The sequence below is a fragment of the Schistocerca serialis genome, chromosome 7 (assembly GCF_023864345.2).
Source record: "Schistocerca serialis cubense isolate TAMUIC-IGC-003099 chromosome 7, iqSchSeri2.2, whole genome shotgun sequence".
Taxonomy (NCBI): domain Eukaryota; kingdom Metazoa; phylum Arthropoda; class Insecta; order Orthoptera; family Acrididae; genus Schistocerca; species Schistocerca serialis.
Window position 1 is genome coordinate 267057208 of NC_064644.1, and position 22846 is coordinate 267080053.

The 22846-nt window shown below is 41.6% G+C and overlaps 1 protein-coding gene across 1 annotated transcript in view; it reads left to right on the plus strand.

The window, feature by feature from the left end:
• The first annotated feature begins 6601 nt into the window (after positions 1 to 6601).
• The window catches only part of LOC126412439 (uncharacterized), a 91219-nt gene continuing 74974 nt past the window's right edge, over positions 6602 to 22846 (plus strand). The window contains exon 1 of the mRNA XM_050082037.1: positions 6602 to 6730. The gene's annotated coding sequence lies outside the window, so the exon portion shown is untranslated. The remainder of the gene's footprint in view (positions 6731 to 22846) is intronic.

Below are 22846 nucleotides of genomic sequence, written 5' to 3' on the forward strand. Positions count from 1 at the left end.
TTAAAATCCACGGAGAAGAAATAAAAACTCTGAGGTTTGCCGATGACATTGTAATTCTGTCAGAGACAGCAAAGGAGTTGGAAGAGCAGTTGAACGGAATGGACAGTGTCTTGAAAGGAGGATAGAAGATGAACATCAAAAAAAAGCAAAACGAGGATAATGGAATGTAGTCGAATTAAGTCGGGTGATGCTGAGGGAATTAGATTAGGAAATGAGACACTTAAAGTAGTAAAGGAGTTTTGCTATTTGGGTAGCGAAATAACTGATGATGGTCGAAGTAGAGAGGATATAAAATGTAGACTGGCAATGGCAAGGAAAGCGTTTCTGAAGAAAAGAAATTTGTTAACATCGAGTACAGATTTAAGTGTCAGGAAGTCGTTTCTGAAAGTATTTGTATGGAGTGTAGCCATGTATGGAAGTGAAACATGGACAATAAATAGTTCGGACAACAAGAGAATATAAGCTTTCGAAATGTGGTGCTACAGAAGAATGTTGAAGATTAGGTGGGTAGATCACGTAACTAATGAGAAGGTATTGAATAGGATTGGGGAGAAGAGAAGTTTGTGGCACAACTTGACTAGAAGAAGGGATCGGTTGAGAGGACATGTGTTGAGGCATCAAGGGATCACCAATTTAGCATTGGAGGGCAGCGTGGAGGGTAAAAATCGTAGAGGGAGACCAAGAGATGAATACACTAAGCAGTTTCAGAAGGACGTAGGTTGCAGTAGGTACTGGGAGATGAAGAAGCTTGCACAGGATAGAGTAGCATGGAGAGCTGCATCAAACCAGTCTCAGGACTGAAGACCACAACAACAACAACAAACGGGCCTGCCTCCGGTTGTGTAACACAGCATAGGACAGGACGATACTAAAACTGTCGCCCCGCTTCCAAAGAGCTGTACGGGATTACCACGTCATCTACTAATAGTGATAACTCTAAAAAAATTTTTTTGCCGAATCCCATATGTAGATGTTGTATCTGACAAGACTGGCAAATGGCTTAGAAAAGAGGGTCTTATACCCGCCTTCTACACCACGCATAAGGCCGGGCACCTATTGAAGCACAATTTTGGTAAACATTTTTGGAAAGCAGTGATCAATTAATTGTTATATTTTGACTAAAGTTCAGTCTTGATCACGTCATGTATGTTTTGATGATACAGGTAACCGGTTTCGGTTCTTTCTACAAAACCATCATCAGACCCATGGCTCCCTTAGGATGGTAGGCGGAGCTCTCCTCGCTGCTACGCAGTCAACTAATTAAATTTACGCGTGTTTTTAAAGTCACCCAATAATTGAAGTAAATAAATAAATATACTACTCTTCTTAAATACCCATTTCATTTGGCGCCCAACTTCGGCGCATGAAAATTTATATATGTATGTGATTTATGTACTTGCATAACCATTGTGTTGTATTAATGTCAATGTAAAAAATTTTTTCGTGCACAACAACTAACACCCTAAGACGAAAGAAAGAAGATATTCTTGAGAAAGGAAACGAAAGTAATTGAAACAGCAAAACCTGTAACAAAAAGGTAAGGCTTAAAGTGCAAGAGTCCTGAAAATTTTGTGCGAAATATCAAGGCCATACGCACACGAGGAATCCTCGGTAAAAAACTTGAACAAAGAGAACAGATTTTAGAGAAGCAACTCGGTAGCATACATTCCGAACTTGTGGTAATGCGTAGCGTATGCAAAGAAATACCGGATTTAGTTCAAAACCTAACTAGTCAGATGCAAAATTTGCTAATAGCTCACACTAGCCTTAAAAATGAAGTTTAAATTTTGGCAAGTCGTGTCGAAAATGTATAGCTTGGGGCACGTCAGAACAGAGACAAACATCTAGACGGCCAAACAATGAAGGTCGAAAAAGAGTTTGATGAGTGGCTATCTGTAACGGATCACGAAATCTCATCAACGATCGAAGTAAGCGTAAAATCAGCTGTTGAACAAGCGACAACGGATCTGAGCGCGAAGACCGAAGCCAGCGCTGCCGCAACTCAAGCAGAATTAGTTCAGCTAGAGTCGCGTGTACCAGCAGAGTTACCCGCTTGGCAAAGAGATGTCGCTCGGGGACTAACCGAACTGGAAAAGCAAGCCGATAGTCGAAGACCGGTAGTCAGATTCCTGGCTTGGAAACGAGCAATAACACAAACAATGTGCAGAGCGATTACACGCATGAACCACTGATTGACAACAGCAATTCAGAATTCGGAATGACTTACTGTTCACCGCCGGATATAAGGATGGAAGTGGACAGTGGTCATTTACCGTACCATAAGTAGGATAATGTGATTAAACATAGGCAGTTTCAACCGTTCAACAACGGAAAGCGTACCGTACACTCCGTGGTATTCATTAAAAGTTTCCGTAACGTTTTTCCACGGGGATGGACGGAAAGGCAAAGAATTTCATTCATCGTATCACTAATACAAGGTGACGCGGCCCTCTGGGTAACGGACGCATCCGAGAGATGCCATACCATGCAGCAGTTTGAGTACGCATTTCTACAAAAGTTCTGGTCCAATTATATGCAGTTCTGAGATGTTCAATCCAAGACTGGGAACCCTTCGCAAATGTCTTGAAAAGCATATTAATAAGACTAGATACCAGGATGAATCAATGTTGGACCGAGATAAAATAAGGCCAATTAAAATAAAATTACCTAGTGACATAAAAAGTACTTTATTGATGTACCTGAATATGACCTTGAACAGTTTATGGAGGTTGTTGACTCTGTAGATTTGCTTATCAAAGATAAGAAAAGCGAAGGTAAATTTAATCATGCAGTTTGTAGTAAGCAATAAGCTGAAAACAATTGCAACGGTGTTAACCAACACCTAATGGTAATGGTAACAGTAACGAATGGAGGCAACCGATTCGGGGGCCGAATAATAGTAACGGGTATACGAATCAGTGTAGGAAAAGACGTGACGACGAGTGTATGAACCATGGATACAATGGTAACGGTAAAGCGCAGTGGCGGAGTAACCGTAACCGAGGGCGAGAATACAACAAACAGCCAGCGCAGTGGCAACCAAATACGGTGCCACAATGGGCACAGAATTCCAACCAACCTTCGAATATAACGGCTGGTTACAGCAACCAGCAACAATATCAAAATAATACGGCTTATCAAACTACACCACAGGGGAGGCAAAACAGCCTACCCAACAATCATAACAATAATCAAAATCATAAAGTGAGGGTAGTGGAGGTGACAGACAAACTGTCAACCCTCTCTAACCGACGCGTCAAACTAAAACCAGCCACAATCTGCTCTCCATTGCTGGCTGTGATAGGGTGTTGTGAGGGCACATTCCACACACAAGACGACAATCTAAAAATGGTACAATAATGAAGTTAACATTGAGGATGAATTAATGAACGTGCCTCAGAAGTGTGAACAAACCGATCAAGATGTGCAGGGCAGCGCTGTACTAGCCGTGCGGTCTGGGGCGTCTTATCACTGTTCGTACGGCTCCCCCCCCTCCCCCCCCCCCCCCCCCGTCGGAGGTTCGAATCCTCCCTCGGGCATGGGTGTGTGTGTTGTCCTTACCGTAAATTAGTTTAAGTTAGTTTAACTAGTGTGTAAGCCCAGGGACCGATGGCCTAAGCAGTTTTGTCCCATAGTCCTTGCCACAAATTTCCAATTTTGTCGTGCACGCCGTATTACAAGCAGATATCTACGGCGTTCCGGTCCAGGCGATAGTAGACACAGGTGCGTCGGAGAACGTCCTGAGTCTAGAATTGTATAAGTCGAAATAACAGTATACCTGCCTTGCCGGTTAAAAATTGCCGAGTGACAGGCACAATCGGCGCACAGTCTCAAGTGGTTAGGCACCAGATGCAGGTTGAGTTCAGAGTGGGTTCAAAAATGGTCAAAATGCCTCCAAGCCCCATGGAACTAAACACCTGAGGTCATCAGTCCCGCCGGCCGGTGTGGCCGAGCGGTTCTAGGCGCTACCGTCTGGAACCGCGCGACCGCTTAGGTTAGTTAGGTTTAAGTAGTTCTAAGTTCTAGGTGACTGATGACCTCAGATGTTGAGTCCCATAGTGCTCAGAGCCATTTGAACCATTTTATCAGTCCCCTAGACTTGAACTACTTAAACCTAGCTAACCTAAGGACATCACACACATCCATGCCCGATGCAGGATTCGAACCTGCGATCGTAGCAGCAGCGCGGTTCCAGACTGAAGCGCCTAGAACCGCTCGGTCACAGCGGTCGGCAGTACAGAGTAGGAAATGAAGCCATAAAGCGCTCGTTATCAGTTTAAGAGCTGATGGTTCTTGGATCCTGGGAACAGAGTTCCTACGCCACAGGGACGCAATAATCGACCTCTTGTGCGGAGAACTAAGTCTTGTCAACATGGTAAGCGAATCATATTGTCAATGTCACGCACGCAAGAACCACGGCAAGTACTGCCGAAGCTTTCGAGTAAATTATGAAAGTTTACAGGTTATGCATTTAGGCGCAGGCTTATGTGAACCAATGAATTTACAAATCAGAACACCGAAGTAAAAAGGGAACTCATAAATAGTAAAGCGTTAGAATCGGAATATTTGTCTCCTACACAGTAAAAAGAACTGACTCAGTTGCTAATACGAGAATGTGTTCGCAGAGAGGCCGGGTACTATCAAGGGATATACCTACAACATAGGGGTAGTGCCTCATAGCTCGTTTTGTCATGCGAACCACACCGTCCCAAAGTCCAAAAAGGAGGCAGTTAATCAGAGGACTATATACGTATAGAGATTTAAAAGGATTTGATCAGTAGAGCAGTACCTAAATGTGTAAATAGTAGTTTAAACTTGTGATACATTTTTTTTCCCTAGTGTGAAGACAGAATATTTTAATAGTTGTGTATAGAAAAAACCATGCTTTAAAAGTTAATTTATGTGAGTAACTGTACCAAGTGCAGAGCAATACTGCTGATGAAATCATTTCAAATGTTTAAAAATATAATGCACAACATAAATTCGTGTATATTCTAAAGACTTATCCAAGCGTGAATGACAGCACAGAATTCTGAAAGAATTTTGATTTGAATTTTCCATTAGTGTTTAGAAAAAGTGTTATTTCTTGTTGGCGAATAAGTGTGTAGATATAAATGTTGTATATTATGCCCTTAGGCAATATTTTGATAAAAAATGGGAGATGTGTGAGCACTGATTTTAAAGGCGAACGTGAGAGTAAGGTGCGCTGACACCAAGGATACCTCGTGTGTTGTATGTACACGAAATTACGCATTTAAGATACGAATCGAAAGTTAGGCCCTTGTAAAATACAACCTTGATTGAAATTACAAAGATTTTTTCTTGCAGCTCTAAACATAGGAGCTTGCACTTTGAGCCTAAGTAAACGTCTTAGACGTCAGAAAGAAACACAAATAAGTGAAAAATACATAGATAACAGTACAGGCAAAGTTTTTGTAAAGTCGAGCGTGACATGGGACTCAAATGGCTCTGAGCACTATGGGACTTAACTTCTAAGGTCATCAGTCCCCTAGAACTTAGAACTACTTAAACCTAACTAACCTAAGGACATCACACACATCCATGCCCGAGGCAGGATTCGAACCTGCGACCGTAGCGGCCGCGCGGTTCCAGACTGTAGCGCCTTTAACCGCTTGCCCACCACGGCCGGCGACATGGGACTCAAAGTGCAAAAAGTGACATGGAACTCGCCACAGATAGGACGAAAATACAATAGTATTGTCTAAAAACTGTTGGAAAAATATTGTATGTACGCAAAACATAATTATGAACTGTAATTTGTAAAGGAAAGAACTCTAGAACCCTGAGTGAACTGAAAAACAGTCTGACTAGAATTTAAAAATGTCAGTGCCGAATTTGCTAGCTGAGACAATTACCCTTGAACTATGTGAAACTGTAAAATTTAAGCTCTTTATTGTAGACGGTGAAGTGCAGATACTGAACGTTATATAGTGAAAAGACACGGAAGACGACAATATCGTGCACGAAAAACTGTGTGTGTTTGTTCTCTAAAAGTGTGGAAACTAACACAAAACGAACACAAGGCCAATGTCTTTGAGACAGACTATACTTTCATTTAGACGAACAATACGCATTTGATCTGCTATGCGCAGACTGTTAGAAATACAGTGAACGCAGCGGCGCAACGGATACTTGCTAAATAGTAACGTACTCGTCATTGGACGCTGAAATGTGCCTGCAAGTGCGATGTGTGAAATAAAGTGTCATTCACGAAAGTAAAGTGAGATGTGTACACGAAAACAATGTAACGTGCGAACTGCGCATCAATGCAAAACATGTCATGAGTTCTGCCAGGACATGCTAGCTTCAAGGCCGGCGAAAGCTTCACATTAGCTGCCAGATTAATGATTCGTCCTTTTCCTACTAGCTACAACGTCTGTAGCGGGAAAGGAGTGTTACGTTGTATGTGTGATTTTCTATGTTCACTGACGGAGACGAGTTGCTCTGTGCTGAGTCTCGTCAGCGAGCGGGGGTGGGGCGGGGGGGGGGGGGCGACCCCCCGGGGGGGAGGGGCGACACCACTCCACTCCCACTCGCCCAGCTGCGGACAGATACCGAGGCGTTGCATCAGCTGGCCACAACCGACGCGTCAGCGAGTATTGCGTCTGCACGCACTGGGCGTAGACCTCTCTGCCTCCAACGGTTACCAGCCACCACCGCCAGGAACCAGCCTCAACAACACGACGGAGAACAGCTTTCGACGCAACGAGTGAGCAATTTGTCATACATAACTACACGTTCACCAAGATCATAGCAAAAATCAAACACAACCTATTCTATTATTGAGATCTTGCAGCCGGCCGAGGTGGCCGAGCGGTTCTAGGCGCTACAGTCTGGAACCGCGCGACCGCTACGGTCGCAGGTTCGAATCCTGCCGCGGTCATGGATGTGTGTGATGTCCTTAGGTTAGTTAGGTTTAAGTAGTTCTAAGTTCCAGGGGACTGATGACCTCAGAATTTAAGTCCCATAGTGCTCAGAGCCATTTGAACCATTTTGAGATCTTGCATAAGTTATAGTTCAGTAAGTATGAAAATGGGTCACTTTATCACTCTGCCTAGGTTTTCCCCGGGGTTTCCCTCAGGCCTTGCCCAAATGGGGAGCGAATAGTCAGAATCCCTGCGAATTTTCAAAATATTACACTATCCCATATATGTGTGCCTGTAAGCACAATCTGAATTGCAAAAAGTCAAAGTACGATACGACCTCGGTTTAGCAATTTAGTTACATCGTTTTAGAAAACCAAGCCACATTCATTGTAATGTCAATACCTGTGTATGCAGTGTTTATCTTGTTTAAATACTGTGTACTTTCATGTTTTGTCTAAATGACTACGAATGGAAATTAAAGCCAAAAGAACTTGTAATCTCGACGAGATGTTGAAGTTGTTACTAAGTGTGAATCGTAATGGCTTTCCAAAGTGTGCGAGGGCTGTGGACGCACGGAAAGAAATATTCGTGACCCACAATTAAAAAAATTTATGTGCCACGAACATTTTGGGGGGCATTGTGCCGTCCCAGCGACGATTGTGTCGTAAATACATTTAAAACAAAACAAAAAAACTTGGAACGACAAATATTATACGATGAAATAAATGTACGCGAATCTTATGTGTTTCACTGACTGCATAGGCGGCGGAAAATATCCATGTTTCATTATAAATATTAAATTTTAATCTTAGTATCAAGGAGCAAACTCGTAGAATGTAATAATCTCTATGATGTTAATAAGGGAGAAGAACGCTCCTAGATTGTTCTTCTCTTCCTCTTCCTTCGCTTGTTTCTGGTGTTACGAAGCAGACATCTTGCTGCACGAAAGTAATGTAAGCTTTTATGCTCTTAACCGTGTTAATATAGTACACCAAAGTTTCTGTTTGAGTCATTTCAGTGTACAATGAGCCCTCTGTCATGTTCCTTGCGTTGGTTTAATTTTTCTTAAGACGTTTACAGCTCCACAAGAAAAGCGGCCGCTGCTTCAACGGACACCATTACGCGTCGATCTAAAAAGCGAAATCATAGCGGAAGAGCAGCGATCGCCCGCTTTAACATTTAACAAACATGTTTTCACAGCAATAAACCGAAGCGGAGATCAACATTAGTTTTAACCCTTTCAGACCTGGTGGTCACAATTGTGTACATAAAGTTTGTTCACTAATATTTCGCTGACAAGAAATGTCAGGTGCATCCAAACCCACTTTTCACATGTGTGTATGTTTCTTTTAGCCATGCTCCAGCAGCTGCTGCTATCTTGTGAACAGTCTGTGAACCACATAGCAAAATATACTCTCTGGTGTTGTCTCTCTGTGGGAAGCCATTACTCACTGACTTAATTGCTATAATAGTCATGTTGTGGGTTTTGTTTATGAATGTTTTGTGTGATTTCCTTCTTTTGGAAACATTAGACATTCTTTCAGTGGAATTTTCAGCAATTTTATTCACTCGATATTTGTGTTATGTATCAGGTAAGACTAATGTACACATTTGTGTACAACAGGCCCTTAATGGTGTAAAATAGGAAAAATAACCTAAAATGTGTGTCAGCTATATTTGCATGGCTATGGTAGTTATGTATGGAAATATTTCAATTAATTTCAGTATCAGCAGCAAGAAAGGAGAATAACTGACCCGTACATATGATTTTATTTTATATTGCTGACTTTTGTCTTACAAATATGGATAAGGAATTTCTTTCTGAGGAGAAAGATTGGGACTTGATTATGGACATAATTGAAAATGGTGGCGTTTCTGACATTAGTTTGAGAGGAGATGAGGATGAGAGTGTACCACTTATTGAAAGGCAGGCTCCACAAATAGTAAGACGTGTTGGAGCAAATAAAGTGGGCGTGAATTATGTGCGTAGAGACACCATATCTGAAGATGAAGATGATGGAGAGGTGGTGGATGATGAAATGAAATTCTTATGCAATGAAAACAACCCAGAATTTAATAACCTGTGTGACAACATGATGGTGACACCTAAAGAATCCAAAAAATGGAAACGCAAGCCTCCAAGTACCATTGCAGAAACATACAAAGTTCCAAATTTCGAAGAGTCTCTCTTGTGTTCTCCAATGCAATACTTCAAAAGATATATTCCAGATGATTTGTTCACTAGCATGGCAGCACATACTCATATTTATGCATTACAATGAGGCAAAACCTCATTCAAGCAGACAACTCCTCAAGCATAAGAGATGCTATTTGGTTTGCATATATTGACTGGCACATTGAAATTTCCAGATTATAAATGTATTGAGATACAAGCATGAAGGTAAATGTATTTTGGGAAAACATGTCGCGAGACAGATTTTTAGAATTACGAACAAATTTACACTTGGTGAACAATCTGGAAAAGCCACCTGAAAATAAGTATAAATTTTACAAAGTCAGGCCAATTTACTCAGCCATTCGAAAATGCTGCAGTGAACTACCTATAGAAGAGAATGTTGGTGTCAGTGAAGGAAATATTCCTTTCACTGGGAAGTTTTCTGCAAAGCAGTATGTCAAAGGGAAACCAAGTCCATGGGGAATCAAAGTCTTCATGTGAAAAGAGTGGAATAGTGCAAGATTTCCTTTTGTATCAATATATCAATGCATCAGGTACTGTCCATCAAAACAGATCTATAAAGAACTTGCCTTTTTCAGATCATAAAACAATAATGAAACAAACCAGAGGTTACTGGGAAGAAATCACTAGTGCTGATGACATTACCATGTGTAAGTGGTTAGACTATAGGCCAGTTGTATTGTGTTGAAACTTTGTTGGTAAAGGCTCAGTGGATAAAGTTGAGTGTTGGGACAAAAAACACCATAAATATGTAACAGTAGAAAGACCTGAAATAGTGAGAAGATACAATCATGCAATGGATGGTGTGGAACTATTTGATCAATTGACAAGCTATTACAGAGTTTTCATCAGATCTCGAAAATGGGCTTTCCATATGATTTTTCATGCTGTTGACTTTGCCATCGTGCAAAGTTGGTTGGCATACAGACAAGATGCAGACAACCTGTCTATCCAAAAGAAGAAGCAAATGGACCTTCTTTCCTTTCATATCAGGGTAGCAGATGGATTGATACTGTGCCAGAAGAAAGTGACTGAAAAGAAGAGGGGGCATCTGTCTGATGAAGAACTGGCTTCAGACGTGAGAGTCATACCAAGAAGAAGAGAAGAATTATGAGCAGCTTTAGAGATACAGTTTGATTCCATTGATCATTTGCCTTTGCATGATGTAGGAGCTCCAATTCGCTGCAAATTTCCAAAATGTACAGGGCATTCTAGAATTCAGTGCAGAAAATGTAAAGTACATTTGTGTCTCCAAAAGGAGAGAAATTTTTTTTTGCAGTTTCATGCGAAACTTTAAAATCAGTGTTTTGACCATTGTTGTTTAAATAAGAACTGTAATTTGGAATTATTTTTATTGTTTCTTTTGTTTTAAAGGGAAATAAAGAGTGGCATACTTGATCCATAGTGTTAACTTCCGTAATGTATGACATGAAGCTCGAGACCTGATGAACACAATTGTGTACATTTAATATCTAGAAAACTGGAGATCAGGTGAAATTTTTTCTTAGAAAAATGTTGTCAGGAGAGTCACCTGAATGTAAAAATGATGTCAGATATTTTTTTAATAAGTAAATAAAAACTCAGGTCTGAAAGGGTTAAGATTTTACTTTTGAGCTTATGCCGAGAGCCAGGACTCGATTACCAAAGCCTGAATATGATGGTAAGAGGAGTATTCTTCGAGTGTTGTGTGGGTCCACAATAATTTCAGTTTCTTTAAAGAACAAATACGCCGAGGCTAATTATCATATTGTTGTATTTTCATTTTCACGTAATATTCTACAAAGTAAATATCAGTTAACAATTTTTTCATTTAGACCACACAATTAAATTTACGCGTGTTTTTAAAGTCACCCAATAAATAAAATATATAAATATACTTCTATTCTTGAATAACCACTTCACTGTCTTTCATGATGTAAAATATGCGTCAGGCCGTATCTGATGTAAGCCTCGATTACTTGTCGACTTTTAGTTAGCAGGTTTTAAACTGACACTACTTTTAATGTCTCCTTTTACTGCTATTGCTTCTAGCTATTAATTGGCATGATAGTTTGACAGTGTGGACTGTAAGGTTTCGCTGCTTTCCCTCTTGGTCAGTAGCGAGATGCTTGTAAATAGACACACACACACACACACACACACACACACACACATATATATATATATATATACCCACTAAATTAAAAACTTACATGCCACTCGTGTAAGGCGATTTTGTTTTTTCTTTATTGAGTTTCGATTCCCCCGAAGGGGGCGGGCTGGCAGCAGCTTAGTACACCGCTCTTCAGCCTACAGAATTTGTTTTGAAAAGATGAAGATAATAAATAATAAGAGCAGGCGATAAAATCGATGACTTAAATGGTAAAATGGCAGAAAATCGTAGAACTTAAAACGTAAAACAAAGGATTGATGATGTTAATAAAGTACATATGAAGCAGACAGGTAAAATAATAGACAGATAATTTAAAAAAACAAGGAGACAGTCTGGTTTCTGTTCGCAAGAGATACAAACTTCACACCCAGCGACAGCGTGGTTTCTGTTCGCAACACTTTGGAAGACAAACAACACTGAACATTCACTTGAACACTGCACTAAAAAATTGGCACAAATATACCACAGCCGAGGGCAGACGGGGGGAACCTGTACAGATGAGGGAAAAGGAAAGGGGAGGAAGGAGAGGAAAAAACGAAGTGGAGGGAGGGGGGAAAGGAGCCGATGGAGGATGAGGACCCACAAGAGGGGGGGGGCGGGTGCTGGGTAGACATAACAAGGAGTGGGGAAAGGCAGAGGAGGGGTATACAAAAGGATTTGGGGGGGGGAGGGGAGACAGATAGAGGTTAGGTGGGGAGAAAACAGGATGGAAGGGGGGGAGAGGGAGTCCAGCGAAAGGACAGAGGAAAGGAGGGGGATTGAGGATCAGAGTTGATAGGTGGGATAAATGGAGGGAGAGAGGGCATCATCCAGGAGGGGGAGTTGACGGAAGCCACCTTGGGAAAGGAGATGAAGGGTGTAGAGATGGAGGGTAGGGGGAGCACAACAGTAAAGGCGTGGCAGAGGGCAGGGATTGGAGAGGAAAGGAGCAACCAGGGGGTGAGGGGGATCAAGTCGGCGGGAGGTGTAGAGTATGCGGATATGTTCTAGGAATAGGAGCACATGTGGGAAAGGAATGAGGTTGTAGAGGATCTGCGTGGGGGACACAGGCGGAGTACATGGCACTCAAGTATCTGGAGGGACTTAATAGAATTTGGGGGGGGGGGGGGGCGGGGGACGGATATCCAGGCAGGACTGGTATAACAGAGGATGGGACAGGTTAAGGATTTGTAGGTGGGAGGATGGTAGAGGGGTGCAACCACCATGTTCGGACAGAGAGGAGTTTGAGGAGTCAGAGGCAGTTGTGGGCTTTGGATTGGATGGAGCGGAGATGAGGGATCCAGGTGAGGTGACAGTCAATGGTGAGGCCAAGGTAGGTGAGCGCGGGGGAGAGGCAGACAGGACGGGTGCAGATGGTAAAGGAGAAATCCAGGAGCTGGAAGGAGCGAGTGGTACGACATACGATGATTGCCACGTTCTTGGAAGGATTGATTTTCAGGAGCCACTGGTTACACTATGCAGCAAAAAGGTCAAGATAATTCTGTAGAAGGTGTTGGGATTGTGGGAGGGTAGGAGCGAGGGCAAGGAATGCGGTGTCATTGGCATACTGCAGGAGGTGTTCTGGAGGGGGTAGGTTGGGGAGAGGGGAGAGAACAGAGCCCTGGGGCACACCTGCAGAGGGGTAGAAGGTGTGAGAATCGGCATTATGGATGGTAACGTAGGAGGGGTGGCGGGAGAGGGAGGAGGCCATCAGACGGATGTAGTTGACAGGAAGAACGTAGGTTTGAAGTTTAAACAGGAGACCAGGATGCCAGACACAATTGTAGGCCTTTTGGAGGTCGAGGGAGACAAAAATGGCGGAGCAGCGGTAGTTAAACTGGAGGGAAAGTGAGGCGTTGGAGTTGGTCTTTGGCAGAGAAGGAAGATCGAAAGCCACATTGGGTGTTGGGGAGGAGATGGCTTCGGCAGAGATGGTGATGGATGCGCTGGATAAGAATGGATTCCAAGAGCTTGCTGGACACCGAGGTGAGACATATAGGCTGATAGGAAGAGGCATCAGATGGAGGCTTGTTGTGTTTAGAGAACATCAGGATACGGGAGGTTTTCCACAGGTTGGGGTAGAAACCGGTGGCAAGGATGACATTGTAGAGGGTGGCAAGGACTGCAAGGAAGGAGGGGGGGCAGTGTTTGAGGTGGCAGTAGGCAATGCGGCCATGGCTGGGAGCAGTGTTGCATTTAGTGCGGAGTATGAGGCTGATGTCCTGTGTAGTGATGGGAGTGTTAAGTTCAGAAAGTGGTGTGTGGCCCGAGTATTGGAAGCTAGGAGCAAGGGGAGGAACAGAGGTATTCGTATGGTTGATGACTTCATGGAAGAGGGAATAATCAAATTTGGGATCATCTGGGATGGAAAAAACATCGGATAGGTGAGAGGCAAAGTGGTTGGCCTTTCTGAGGTTGTCAGGAAAGGGACAGTCATCAAGGAGGAGAGGCTACTGGGGGGCGGGGTGGTGGGGCTCTGTGTGAACCCAACAACGAACTGGATCTTCTTTGCTTCTGTCCAGTTGTGGCGTAACACGTTGCAAAAAGCTCTTATAAACACGACGCTGTTCATTCTCTTACCATCTGTCGAAAAAATCAGAAATTGCCTATGACGGAGCAGACCCTCGTTCGCTAATAAAGTAGACAAACATGCAGTATTGTCTGTTGCCGTCGTGGGGTTGTTCGGATGTAGCTGATTATATTCTGAATACGTTTGCGCAACTGGCATTGACATTGGCAGTGCCTGTTGAATTATGTAATCCTTTTCTTCTCCGTCTGAAGGGCTGGTAGCAAATAGTTGATAAGTATTATCGCTACATCAATTAGGCAGCTCTGCAACTTCTCTTGCGCTGCCTTTAAGCCTAGCTCAATCCTACCAGTCAATTCGTTTTCCCTTTCCTTTACCACTTCTTCAACTACTTTGGCATGGTTCTTATGCTCTTGTATAACCTTCTGTGCTAGTATTGTACCCTTCTCTAACATTCCCGCTTCTGCTCTGTCGTTTAAATCATTTATCTCCTTTTCGATGTTTCTGTGCTTTCTTTATGAACTTAGTGAATAAATCTAAATTACACATTTTTTCCCAAAGCTCCAGTACTACTTCCAGTAAATCTTTACATTTAGATTGCAATTCATTAACGGTGCCTAAATTTTCACAAATTTCCGACTGAGCCTCTTGCATCTGAGTCTGCAAGACACTTATAATCTTTAGTTTGCTTGCAATTTACCCTTGTGCCTCGTCTATAGATGACACTTTTTGATCTAGGCTGTTTATCTCTTGACACAAATCAGCGAATAATTTCACCTTTAGTTTCTTCCCTGTATCTGAAGTTTGTATGTTAAATCGTTAGAAAGATACGGTGTACATTTTGTCTTAAATTATCGAACCTCAGTGGTAGGTAATTCTTAAAACCATCAAATGTTTGTTTTCGTGTATTATTAGAAATACGAAATTTTTCGTAAAGTTTTTCGATTTGTTGTGTAGAAAAATTATCAAATAAATTCTTAATTATGTGAGTAAGACCTTCATACATATCCTGCATTGAATACATTGATGACGCCTTAGCTTCTTGTGTAACTACCGTGTCTTGCTCCATCACATTTGAAACAAGCGCTCGTGGCATGGAGAAATAGCAATTTATTGATTTCGCACTAGCGGATCTTTCAGTTGCTTCAAGCGAGTAAATGCTTCTCGGTGAGATGTGGGAACTAGTCTTGTCTAACGTGAGCATGGTAGCGTCCGCATAAACTGAATTTGTGTAACATTCCCGGCTGCCGTCGAAATGATCGATATTTTCGGTGCCACTATCATTTGTCGTCACACCCACTGTGGGGACATTTTGTATCTGTACACTATTTTCATCAGTCAGCACAACCTTATTAACTGGTTCCGTTTTGTGAATCTTTGTGAAAGATCCAAATACGAAATGAAATTGAATATTAATCTTAATACTGATTTCGAGAATTTTCCCGATCAGTACACGGTGTACTTTGCGCCAGTATTTCAGCTTTTTGTTGCCGTTTACAATTTTTGTATCCACATCCCAAAAAATCAAAATAATCTTAAGCCAAAACTCTATTGCTTTAAAGAAAAATGCTTCAAATTTATGACTGGATAGAGCAAGGTACTGATACTACTTTTAATCGAGGCGTAACAAGCGTGGTCATGCGAGGTATAAGTTCTTTTCTACATTCTTAAATGTTGTTGTTACAATTCCTCCGGTTAACCATTTGTAATTTAAGCATAACACGCGGTGTTTGACCTTGGTTTCCTCTCGGCAGTATTCCAATCATGAAACAAAGTAAATAAAAACAATTAGTACAATATATTGATAACACAAAATGTTTTTTGTCATTTAATTATTAGAGCTGTTAATCTGCGGCACCGTCAATGGAATGGTCGCCGGTTCTACTCATTAATAATAATTTTAAGAATAATAACTACGATGAAAATTTGCAACAATAGTGAGTTCTCTAGAGAGTACGTGTCTCAGCTATTTTGCGAACAGCGATGCACACTCCAGGCAGTGAGTCTTATGATTTTTCTTTTATACGAAAAATGTGTAACGTATAATATTGTATTATTAGTTGATAGTTGTTCGAGCCTTGAAGTTAGACAATGTTACGACGTCCAGGTTTCTCTGCTTAAATTTCTTGCTTCTCCGAAGTATTACAGGCACCGGTAACGCAGACAAATCAGGTGAAATAAGGAACTAATAAGTGACATCGAATTCCTACCATAAGAATTAATGTCTTTGACATTACTAGTGAACTAAACAGATATCCACGTCCTCTATCTATCATGGACAAGAAAAGACAGACAGTTCAAGATCGATGAAACATCCGATAGGAGCTTTTACAAACAAGGGAAAATTAATGTTGTTCGTCTTTTCTCGCTAGCTTTACAGGCTTGATTGCTGTGGGCGTAGCCCGATTTAATCTTTGCCGTAAACTACTTAGGCGAATGAACGGATAAAAATAGACATAAAAAATAAAACATGTACACATACAGGTAAACCAGCGTTATGTCCCAGTACACCAGGCAGCTACCGGTCCAGATCCGAAAGCACACCCCCCCAGGAAGGTGGATGCCATCAGGAGGTAGTCACCCAGTAGGTGACTTGGTGGTGTGAAGACGTCATATAGTCTGCATTCCATCTTTTCTGTTCACGGGGATAACTGCAGCTTCTGCAGTCCAAGAGCAGAGTAGTTGAATGGCTACATCATTGAGCACTGCCAATAGTGTTCGACTCGGAGTTAGATTGGTTTCATTTACACACCTGCAGACTATCTAAAAACTGAGAAATCCTGAAATGAGCTTCTGATTTGGGGAATGCTAACGAGCGTCGTTCAGCAGCTCGTGGTCTTGTAGTAGTGTTTCTGACTCTTTATCATATGCGTGGCCAGTTTACGGATTTTTCCCCCGTGGTCCTGGGTATCTGTGTTGTCCTCATCGCCATTTTACACTGCTGGCCATTAAAATTGCTACACCAAGAAGAAATGCAGATGATAAACGGGTATTCATTGGACAAATATGTTGTACTAGAACTGACATGTGCTTTCATTTTCACGCAATTTCGGTGCATAGATCCTGAGAAATCACTAGCCAGAACAACCACCTCTGGCCGTAATAACGGCCTTGATACGTCTGGGCATTGAGTCAAAGAGAGCTTGGATGATGTGTACAGGTACAGATGCCCATGCAGCTTCAACACGATACCACAGTTCATCAGTAGTAGTGACTGGGGTATTGTGACGAGCCAGTTGCTCGGCCACCATTGACCAGACGTTTTCAATTGGTGAGAGATCTGGAGAATGTGATGACCAGGGCAGCAATCGAACATTTTCTGTATCCAGAAAGGCCCGTACAGGACCTGCAACATGCTGTCATGCATTATCCTGCTGAAATGTAGGGTTTCGCAGGGATCGAATGAAGGGTAGAGCCACGGGTCATAACACATCTGAAATGTAACGTCCACTGTTCAAAGTGCCGTCAATGCGAACAAGAGGTGACCGAGACGTGTAACCAATGGCACCCCATACCATCACGCTGAGTGATACGCCAGTATGGCGATGACGAATACACGCTTCCAATGTGCGTTCACCGCGATGTCGCCAAACACGGATGCGACCATCATGATGCTGTAAACAGAACGTGGATTCAACCGAAGAAATGACGTTTTGTCATTCGTGCACCCAGGTTCGTCGTTTAGTACACCATCGCAGGCGCTCCAGTCTGTGACGCAGCGTCAAGGGTAACTGCAGCCATGGTCTCCGAGCTGATAGTCCATGCTGCTGCAAACGTCGTCGAACTGTTCGTGCAGATGGTTGTTGTCTTGTTAACGTCCCCATCTGTTGACTCAGGGATCGAGACGTGGCTGTACGATCCGTTACAGCCATGCGGATAAGATGCCTGTCATCTCGACTGCTAGTGATACGAGGCCGTTCCGTATTACCCTCCTGAACCCACCGATTCCATATTCTGCTAACACTCATTGGATCTCGACCAACGCGAGCAGCAATGCCGCGATACGATAAACCGCAATCGTGATAGGCTACAGTCCGACCTTTGTCAAAGACAGAAACGTGATGGTACGCATTTCTCCTCCTTACACGAGGCATCACAACAACGTATCACCAGGCAACGCCGGTCAGCTGCTGTTTGCGTGTGAGAAATCTGTTGGAACTTCCCTCATGTGAGCACGTGGTAGGTGTCGCCACCGGCGCCAACCTTGTGTGAATGCTCTGAAAAGCTAATCATTAGCATATCACAGCATCGTCTTCCTGTCGGTTAAATTTCGCATCTGTGGCACGTCATCTTCGTGGTGTAGCAATTTTAATGGCCAGAAGTGTATCATCATTGACGCACGAGTTGCTGATGTGGTGTCAAGCGAAAAGTCTTGCACCAGGGGGTCAAACTTTCCAGAAGGGGACTCATGGCCATATTTGCCATAGGTACATTTCATTGCACCAGGAGGCCAAACTTTCCAGAAGGAGTCTCATGGCCATATTTGCCATAGGTACATTTCATTTCATTATGAGAGTCTTCTGGCTGTTATCGCTCCAACAGCAGCAGCCCCACCCTGGAAGACGCAGCAGTTCATGATAGGCAGTCTTCACTATTTTCCGTCAATGACTTCATTAACTCTGACCTTCTCAATCAGCTCCCGAAGGAACCTTGCCAAGTTGTAACACAGTGCAACTTCACTCTTCAGATGTGCTGGCTAGCTTCTTCTGCTTAGTTAGCTTCGCGAATGAGCGTCTTTGCCTCATAAATAAGTCTTGTTCCTTGATGGTACATAGTCACCACAGTGATGAAACCTCTCTCCCTGTGACGTCATTTTGCTGAGTTGGTACCAGACAGTTCGCTGCCCCAACTACGATATTGCTCCAGGGGGATATCGCTCCATTCTGTCACTTTTTGCTTCACCAGGTAATGCATCTTAATTCTTATCTGGGAATGCCAACTACATTATTTTGCAGCATATAAGAATTTTTAAGTCTCATGGGATATATGTAGACACACCCCTGCCCAAAGATATTGAGCACCCTAGGTAACTTTGAATGTTGTGAAAAATAAGAAAATTAAATAAATGAAAACAATTTGTTTGAGTTTACTATGTTTATTAGCAGCACGAAATCAACATTTCGTGGGTCCACCTTTCGCCCTTACTACAGCAGAAATTCTTTTTGATAGAGATTACACCAGCTTTTTACCATCTTTGGCACTTATGTCGTTCCACTCAAGGCGCAGGTGGACTTTTAATTCTTTTCTTCAATTAATTGTGTGCTACCTGACTTTACGCTTCAATACACCCGATAAATTTTCTATGGGGCTCAAGTCGAGTAACTGGGAAGGTCAGTCCAGAAGCTCAATGTTAATTTCCTGAAGCGAGGTTATTGTGTGGACAGATTTGTGACAGGTTGCGTTATCGTGCTGGAATTTAACACCGTCGATGATTGTATCGCCACAAAGGGTTGTAAAACAGTGCAGTAAAACAGATTCTAGGACGTCTATGTACTTTGTGGAATCCATGCGGCCTTCACATACGACCATATGTTCCACTCCTGCAGTGCTCATGTAGCCCCAGATCACGACACTCTTTCTGCCGCGTTTTACAGTTGGTACAACACACTCTGGGTTATATTCCTTGCCCATCCGGCGAAGGACATAGGTCACACCCAGTGCTCCAAAAATCAGAAATGTGAATAAATATGGTAGAGAATACTTTCATGAGTTTTTAAATTAATGCATTTTGTTTTCTACCCAAACTGGTACGTGTTGTTAGAGCATCAGGTTGAAAAACTACCCTGAATTTTTGGCTCATGAGACCACACGATAGTTGAACAATCCTGTTTGGTGTTTTAGAGCCCACTCATACTGTAGCTTTCTATTCCTATCAGACAGCTATGGCCTCTTCCTGATTTTACAGCCTTTTAAAACAGCTTGTTGATGTCGTCTACGAGTGGTGCGCGCAGATATTGCTTTCTTGAAACTTTCAGACAATTCAGCAGCGAGGTCTAAAGAGGTTTTCCTCTTCTCTTACTATCATTCGGTCCTCACAGTCTGTTATAATCCACTTCCACCCGTTTCTGGGTCTATTAACATGTGAACTGCTCATGGGAATCTCTCAATAGCATATTGTTCATATCGGAGTGAACATCTCACAGTTTTCGAAATCTCCACCTGCAATTTCCCTAGCTCATGCAAAAGATTTATCTGTGCTCGTTTTTCTAAACTAAATTCGTTTGTTTTAGGCGTAATGCAGCAGTATCATCGATGTCACAGATCTGAACAGGAAAAGAGCACTAGACTGGTGATATGTGTTCACAACGAGCGAATGTAGCGAACTGATTAGAACACAGGAAAACATTCAAATGACAAATGTTATTACATGAGATATTTTATTGGTGACTTTGAGGTGGATCATTGTTTTTGGCCTTTTTCAATGCCGACAAACAAACTACTTTTTAAACCAAAGCATTTACTTACTGTTATATATATCGCACACGTGCAAAGTTTCTAGGGCGTTAGGGATATATATACATATATATATATAGGTTTGTTTTGTTGGAACAAACCTAAACCAAAACCAAGAAGATTTCCAAGAGTAAACACTAAATTTCTCCTGCAAAAGCAGGACAAATTCTGTCATATACTAAACACAAGAAAAATGGATAATTGGGAAGAAATTAAAGAAACAATGATAGAGTCAGTTAAAGAAATGGGACAACCACGAAGAATACCAAAACACAGAAGGTGGAACGAGCAGTGTGATGAAGCAATTGACAATCGACTAAAGGCATGGAAAAAATGGAACAGTAATAAGAAACACGAATACTGGGAAGAGTTTAAAGAAGAAAGGAAAAAGACAGCAAAAATCATCAGATCAGTGAAAAGAAAATATGACAAAGACAGATTAGAAGAAATGGATTCTGATTTCAAAAGGAACAACACTAGAGAATTGTATAAGACTTTCAGAGAAGTTTTAACAGGATACCAGTCACCAAGTTTACATTTTAAAGATAAAAATGGAAAAATGGTTTTAAGCAATAAAGAGAACTGCCAAATCTTAGCTGAATACTTTGAAAATCTATTAAATTGTGAGGAGCCTAATGACAGGTTACAATTTCAAAAACCACAACATGAAAATCCACCGTCGGAACCACCTACAGTAGAAGAAATAGAAAAGATTATCAAAGCATTGAAGAATAACAAAGCACCAGATGAGGATGGGATAGTGGCAGAAATGTGGAAACTAGGGGGCTTATCCGCATGTCAGAAAATTCACAAAGTAATTAAAGACATTCGGACAAAAGGAATCATACCCAGTGACTGGAAACAAGCATTGATCCACCCTCTCCATAAAAAAGGAGATAAAACAGACACCAACAACTACAGGGGCATATCCTTGTTACCAGTGACATACAAAATACTTTCTAAAGCACTTTTAAATAGAATAGAGGAACAAGCAGGACCTAATATAAGACATTGTCAAGCAGGATTTAGAAAAGGTAGATCATGTGCAGAACAGATTCTTAATTTAAAAACAATTTTGAGAGTGAGAGCTATACAAAATAAAAATACAGTAGTTACTTTCGTAGACTTCAAGAAGGCCTACGACTCAGCTGACAGACAAACACTATTCCAGATACTTTATGAATCAGGGATAGATGAAAACACCAGAAGACTTGTTGAACAAACGCTCGCAGATACAACATCAAGAATTAAGTTTCAAGGCGAAATTTCTGAACCATTCAAAATCAAAACAGGAGTTCGACAAGGTGATGGACTGTCCCCAATTCTCTTTAACTTGGTTTTAGATAAAGTAGTAAAAACATGAGAAAACACATTAAAAAACAGAGGCACAAAGGGTATAAGCATGGGCCAAGGAAAGAACAAATTTGAAGTAAAATGTTTAGCCTTTGCGGATGATATGGCATTGATAACTGAAAACCGAACAGACGCAACAGTTATGCTTCATATGTTACACGAGATTGCTGAAAAGACTGGGCTAAAAATAGCCTACGAAAAAACCGAGTATATAGAACACAAACATAATACAGAAAAGTTTATGAAAACAAAGTATGGAAAAATTAAAAGAGTTGATAGATTCAAATACCTGGGGGACTGCATCTAAGCCAATGGACTGGATAACACAACAAATAAAGAAAGTATAAAAAAGTTGGAATTTGCATATAAATTAACACAAAACTACTACAATAAGAAATCAATATCCATACAAGCAAAGATTAAACATTATAATTCAGTTATTAGGGCACAAGCAACATATGGATCAGAGTGCCTAACACTGAATAAGAAAGGCGAATTAAGAGAACTAGAAAAAAGAGAGAGAAAAATATTACGAAAAATTCTAGGTCCTGAGAAAAACAAGGAAAATAGGTGGATTAAAAGGAGAAATGAAGACCTATACAAAAATACAGAAAAGATCACAGATACAATGAGGAAGAGACGGCTAAAATTTTATGGGCATTTAAAAAGAATGGAAGAAACACGGATTACAAAGAAAATTTTTAATTGCGTTAGTAAGCTGAAAAACACTGTAGGATGGATAGAAGGAGTAAAGAAAGACGCCAGCAAAATAGGTGTTACAGAAGAAATAATACGTGACAGGAATAACTTTAGGCTGCTTATAGAAAACGCAAACTATGAAGAAGATGCGCCAAAACCTCGACCCAAGAGAGTGTGGACAGATGAGCAGAGACGAGCAGTTGGCGAGAAAATGAAGAAGTACTGGGAAGAACGGAAGAAAAAGAAACACCATGAGTCTTACGTTGTATGCGGTCCATAGCTGGCCAAATTCATAATATATATATATATATATATATATATATATATATATATATATATATATATATATATATATATATATATATATATATAATCCAAACAGACTTGCATTGGCCGAGTGGTATTGACTGACTGCCATGTCATGCTCAATCTACAGCCATCACTGAATTCGTGTATGGAGGGGCATAAGGTCAGTACACTGCTCTCCCAGCTGTTGTCAGTTTACGAGACTGGAGCCGCTACTTCTCAATCAAGTAGGTCCTCAAATTGCCTCACAAGGGCTTAGTGGAGCCCATTTGCCAACAGACTGGATGGTCACT